This window comes from Oryctolagus cuniculus, chromosome 2, assembly GCF_051225735.1.
Source record: "Oryctolagus cuniculus isolate XC-2025 breed Fujian yellow rabbit chromosome 2, ASM5122573v1, whole genome shotgun sequence".
Taxonomy (NCBI): domain Eukaryota; kingdom Metazoa; phylum Chordata; class Mammalia; order Lagomorpha; family Leporidae; genus Oryctolagus; species Oryctolagus cuniculus.
In genome coordinates, this window is record NC_142868.1 from 187,351,563 (window position 1) to 187,357,459 (window position 5,897).

Consider the following 5,897-nt stretch of genomic DNA (forward strand, 5'->3'; position numbering starts at 1 on the left):
CAAGACGAGTCACTGGCCCTCATTGCTGCCTCCTCCCCGGGAAAATTCTGTAGCCACCAGGGCTCCTCCTGCACCCCAGGTGCCTCACTGCAGGGGTCCCTGCAGGCTGGGGACACAGCAGCAGCCCAAGGGAAGGGCTTCTCCATGTCCTCTGGTGCTGTAGCCCTGGGTCTTGGCTGCCCCAGCTCTGCAATGGCCGAGCCATGCCCCTGTCCTCTTGCTCCTCCCCCAGCTTCCAGACCACTGGGACTTGACTTTTCTGTAGCTTTGGCTCCAGCCTCACAGAGCTGTCCCCTCCTCACTTGAGGCCACACAACTGAGCATGCGCGGCTGTGACCGGGAGATGGGGGACCAGCCACCTGCACTGATGCCCCGCAGCGATGCCGGCTCAGGCCTGTGCACAGAGGGCGTGGACACTTAGCCTCTTAGGGTGGAGAGCCCCAGTGCAGAGAGCCATGGCTTCAGGGCTGGAGGTGGGCGGAGGAAGACCTCCTCTTACCCCCAATATTAGCGGGATGTGGCGGGCCCGGCCGGGCACCCTGATGGCAAACCTGCAGCCCCCAGTTGGGGTGGGCTGTTGGGAGAGGAAAGAAGTTGAAGAGAAAAATGAGCCACAGCGAGTGCTCATTGCATCTGGGAAAGCACATTTAATCATCTCAAATGATCTCATCATCTCAACACCTACATGCATCGAAACTAGTCGCCCCTGGCGTTCCTGGTGGTCCAGGCGGGCGCTGACTGCCGGACGACCCCAGCCCAGCTCCTGCCCTGCCCTGCCCTGTCCAAGAGCCGGGTCTGTCCCCGAGCCCGTGGGTAGTGCGCTGTAAGGCCATCCTACCAATGCAGCACAGAAACAGCTTTGTGACGAAATCCACAGTGCAGGAGGCTGGGCGCTTCCAGCTCTCAAGATGTCCGTGGATGATCTCAATGTGCTCATCTGGAAATGGGCAGGCAGCAAATTCCTGGGTTCCAGGCAGTCTGGGATGTCGGGACTCTCCTTTCATTTTGATCAGAGTTGCCATCTGCTCTTTCAGGAGTGGCCCCTCTGATCATGCTGTGGGACAGGGTGCTGGCTCCTGGGTGGCCTCACAAAGGGTCCCTTGGGAAGGAGCAGGGAGCTAGTTGCTTGGGGTCAAGGAACACCAGGGAAGAAAGGGAGGAAGACAAAACCCAATCCTTGTGAACTGGAGTCCCCGGGGGTGGCCTCACTAGGAGAGGCCCCACAGCCCTCCAGGGAGACAGAGGTGTCACAAGTGGTGACCCGGCCCGGCCTCGGGGCTGGACGTGTCCTGGGTGTGGAGTGCGGCCGTGGACGGAAGCCCCCCGGGTTCAACCATCCCTTCCATGGTCAAGCTGTTTGGGAACATGGCTGGACTTGCAAGGGTGGGCACCAAGAGCAACAACCTTGGGGTCAAAGTTGAGGCTCCTGTGCGGACCAGATGAGGGTCAAGACCAGGGAGGCCGGTGCTCAGCAGCCTCTGCGGGACCACCTTCCGTGGGGACGCCACGGTGCTGCGCAGGAGCCATGGAAACGGGACCCCTTGGTGTCTGGCTCCTCCCTCTTTTCCGTTTGCTGTCAGAACTGCTTCTAGGACCGAGCGGGCCCTCAGTGCTCCTGGGTGAATTACGGAGATGGAGCAATGAGAGTTCTTACTGATATCTGCAAATGAGAGCCCACGCAATTATCTAACAAAGAAAACTGAACTTTGTTTCCCAAACTGGGAAAATATGTCTGCTTAGGAAGAAATTGGATAACAGAAAGTTATTTATCACCACCTCCGGTTGGGACGATACCAGGTTACTGCTTTTCTTTTTTCTTCACTGTTTATTTGCTATTTTTTCCTATCATGATCATGTAATTACTTGAGTTATTTAAAACACTTTACAATGACTCAAAATATAATTATTACTACATTATGTCTGCTTTGGTTTATTCCAGGAGGTAGAGAAGATTATATTATGTTTTAAAAGATTTTATTTTTTTCTTAATCCCAAATCGTTCAAAGAGAAAAGTTAGGTGCCTACTGGGGCATGTTTGGTTGTCTGAAAAAAATGGACTCTATAGCTGAGCTTAGAGCCTGCATGATGGGAAGGGCCGACCCACCGGGCCTGGGTAAGGAGCTGGGAAGACAAAAGCCAGGTGTGGGCCGGGCGTGGGCATGACTTTCAAGTCTCTGAGGAGCTGGCCCGGGGCAGAGCTGCCCAGGGCCCAGAATCACAGGAGCTACAAGGGAGTGCACACCAGGCAGGCCATATAAGGGAGGCCTCCCCAGCAGCCCAGCACGCGAGTCCCGAATGGGAAGTCGTAGGAGATACTGCAATGAAATGACCTCAAACCTCAGTCAGCAAAGACGTTTTGTCTGCTGGTTATTAAATCATCCTGAACTCCACCAGAGAGGCTGAGAGCGTGAGGACTGAGAGGAGAACGTACGGGACACCGGATCCAGCCAAGAGGCTCCGGAAGGAGATGGCAGGGAGGGCCTGGCCTGCTTGGGAGAGTGGGGGTCTCGCAGGCATAGATATGAGGACCCAGCGGAGCTCCAGCTGGAGCAGGCCCAGGGGAGGGAGAGGGGCATCCAGAGTAGAGGCAGAGGAACCTTGGGGAGGGGGTGGCGTTCCAGTGCTGGCTCCTATAATGCGCATGTGCGAGTTAAACACAGGTGCCCCAATGGCTGAAGGCCCCCTGGGACTGGGGGCTTGGGTGAGCGGACGTGAACTGCATTTCCCTCCTCCTTTGACCAGCTGCACTTGTTCAGTCAACAGCCTGCACAGGAGTCCCTGGCAGCCCCAGCACAGCTATGGATGGTTGTCCACAAGCAACCGTGGCCAGCAGCTGTGGCCCAGGGACAGGAGACAGTGTGCCCGTGAGGAGATTGGCTTTATGCATGGCTTGGTAACAGGGCTCAGTGGAGCAGGCTGGAGTCCAGGGCAGAGACCCAAGACCTACGGGGCTGGAGTGTGAGCATGGAGGCTATGTCGTAGGCAAATGGGTGGGAGGGAAGGTTTCCCTGGGGGCTACCCATCCCCCCAGAGTGCATCTCTGGTCGTGAGACTCAGTCCACGACTCTGGATTGTCTCCCTGCAGTGCGGGCAAGCAGAAGGGGCTTGGGGGAGCATCACTGGGGCTGACCAGCCACAAGTCAGTGGGCACTTTGTCCATGCATGAGAGCAGTGCTGTTCAAACTTGACCATGCCTTAGAAGCATCTGGAGGGCTTGCAGGGCCCCCACTCGTGCACCCAAACCATCTGACTCCATGGGTCCTGGGGTGGAGCCCACGGTCTTGTCTTGTGTTTCTAGCAAGCTCCCAGGTGACGCCGATGCTGTTGGGGCAGAGTGGAAAGCCACTCTTGGGGGTGCCCTCACCTGCTGAAGCCCGAGCCATTCTCAGGGAATGTGCCCTGAGCCCTCCCCGCGCCAGCCACGCCCCCGGCCTCTGCCAGGCCGCAGCTCAGTATCATTTTCCTGGCAGGGTTTTACACCTGCTCCTTCTTCTGCCCTTGACTTTCTCTACAGTGGCAGATCTCTCTGAGCAAGGATAGGCCGTTCCCCACTTTGGGCAGTGGAGAGTGGAGGGGGCAATCCTGGGACCTCCTGTCACCCCTGGTGCCTTTTAAAGCCCCAGGGCGGCCACGGGTCCCAGGGAGTCTGGACCCTGATTCCTAGGACCCTGCGGGGCAGGTGCAAGGGTCAGAAGCTTGTTGAAGGGCAGAGCATAAGTCCTCATCCCGAGATCCACTCGAGCCCTAACCGACCCCAGTGAGAAGATGAGCCGAGTTCTAAGTGAATCACAGCTTCTGGTCTTGAACAAACTCCTGCCTTCCCAGGGTCTCAGCTTTCCTGACAGTAAAGTGGGGCTGCCTCCAGGGGGCTGAGGAGCCTCCCTGGCTCTAGTCCTTGGGTCTGAGAAGACGGATCAGAGGAAGAAGGCTCATTAGGGTTCGCCAGGCAAGGTGTGGCGATGAAGGTGATGTCATTGTGGTGAGCTGGGCCTGGAAACACAGCCTGAGTCACGGCTCACTGAGGGTGTGCGTGCCAGGGGGGGAGGGGGGGCAAGGAAAGACTTTAGCAGGGTGTCTTGTGGCCAAACCATTCCCCGGGCTGGCAGTGGGCCTGGGGTCCAGGGCCAGGGAGGCTGACCTGTGGTGCTGTTTAGCCTTGGGCCTGGGGGAAAGGGCTGATGGACTAGGCTGTGGCTCTGGTCTCTAGAGAGCTGAAGGCAAGGGTGGGGCAAGGCCACACTGGATGAGGGCTGGGGGTCCATGCCCAGGGCCACATGGGCCACAGAGCATGAGGGCTGGGAGTCCACGCCCAGGGCCACGTGGGCCACAGGGCATGAGGGCTGGGGGTCCACGCCCAGGCCCACATGGGCCACAGGGCATGAGGGTTGGGAGTCCACGCCCAGGGCCACCTGGGCCACAGAGCATGAGGGCTGGGAGTCCACGCCCAGGGCCACGTGGGCCACAGGGCATGAGGGCTGGGGGTCCATGCCCAGGCCCACATGGGCCACAGGGCATGAAGGCTGGGGGTCCAGGCCCAGGACCACATAGACCACACTGCAGGAGGGATGCAGGCCTTGGCCTAGCACCATGTTGTATGAGACCCATGGAAGGCTCCTATGTCCTCCCTCCCCCACATACAACCTATCCATCCTGGCCCCACCCTGACCCCTAGCTCTGGGCCTTGGCCTGCACCCCTGCTCCTCTCTGCCTCTTTGTGCCTTGCAGACATGGAGCATGCCTTGCCTGCTTCTGTAGCCCTGGCACAGCCCAGCTTGGCACAGGCCGACCCCCCCGAGGGGACACCCAATGTCATCCCAAAGTGACTGATTTTAACCAGCAGACGGGAGCTGAGGCCTGACCGGCACTCCCCATCCCCAGCCCTGCTTCACCCCTGCCCTCTGTGGCTCTGCTTGAGACCCTAGCTGCCTGCATGGCCCTGGTCCCCATGTTGGGAAGGGCGGGCCACGCCAAGACTCACCCATGCACCTGCAGCTGTGGCACCAAGAGCCCTTCCCTGGGCCCCTGTCAAGAGCACGGGGTGGGGGTGGGCACCCCTCTTTCGGGTGTCATTGCTGCCCCTCTTCTCTGGTTGGCTTCTGGTCTGGAAGTCAGACCAGAGCTCCACGTTCTCAAGCTCCACGTGGCTGTACCCCTGTCGATGTGAACAAGCGCAGAAGCACGGCAGGCTGCGCGGGCCCACGCCCCGGGGAGCAGTGCGGTAGGTGTGCAGGCGTCCTGGGTCCCCGGGGGGAGGCCGGGCTTGGGGCGCCCGGTCAGGTGGGGACTGGCTTGGGAGGTTATGGGAGGGCACAGGAAATATCTGGAGTCTATGGAAGTAAGAGCTGTGGTCAGAGGTCACGCAAATTAAAGCTGAAAAAGCCCTGTGTGCGGAGGGAATCAAAGGAGGTGAAGACGTTGGCTCTTCCGGAGTCTCCTGAGCCCAGATGTTAGCGGTTAAAATTCCTGTGGGGCCTAGTGGTGGCTGAGCAGCAGCTCGGGGGGCCGGAGCCCAGAGACCAGAGGGGGACCCGCACTGCCCTGCCCGACGCCGAGCTCGGGGCTCCCAGAGCATAGAGGTGCCCGGGGGGCAGGGCTGGGCGCTGGGGCTGGGGCACGGGTATTGGGGTCTAGAGGCTCCCTCTGCCACCCCCCCACCCCTGGCATGAAACAGGATCCAGGGTCCTGCGCTGGTGGGAGCCAGGGTAGCTCATTAGCTACAGGCCCGGGCTCCCTCAGATTTATGGTCCTCCGAGGGCCCGGGCCTTTTGATGTGAGCCAGGATTAGGGGCAGGGGGTTCCTGGGTCTTAATTGACATCAGCTAGGCGGATGCTGGCCAGGACTCTGTCCTGGCCCTTAGCCCCTGGCCCCAGCCCCCTAGACTGAAGCTTATTGGGGG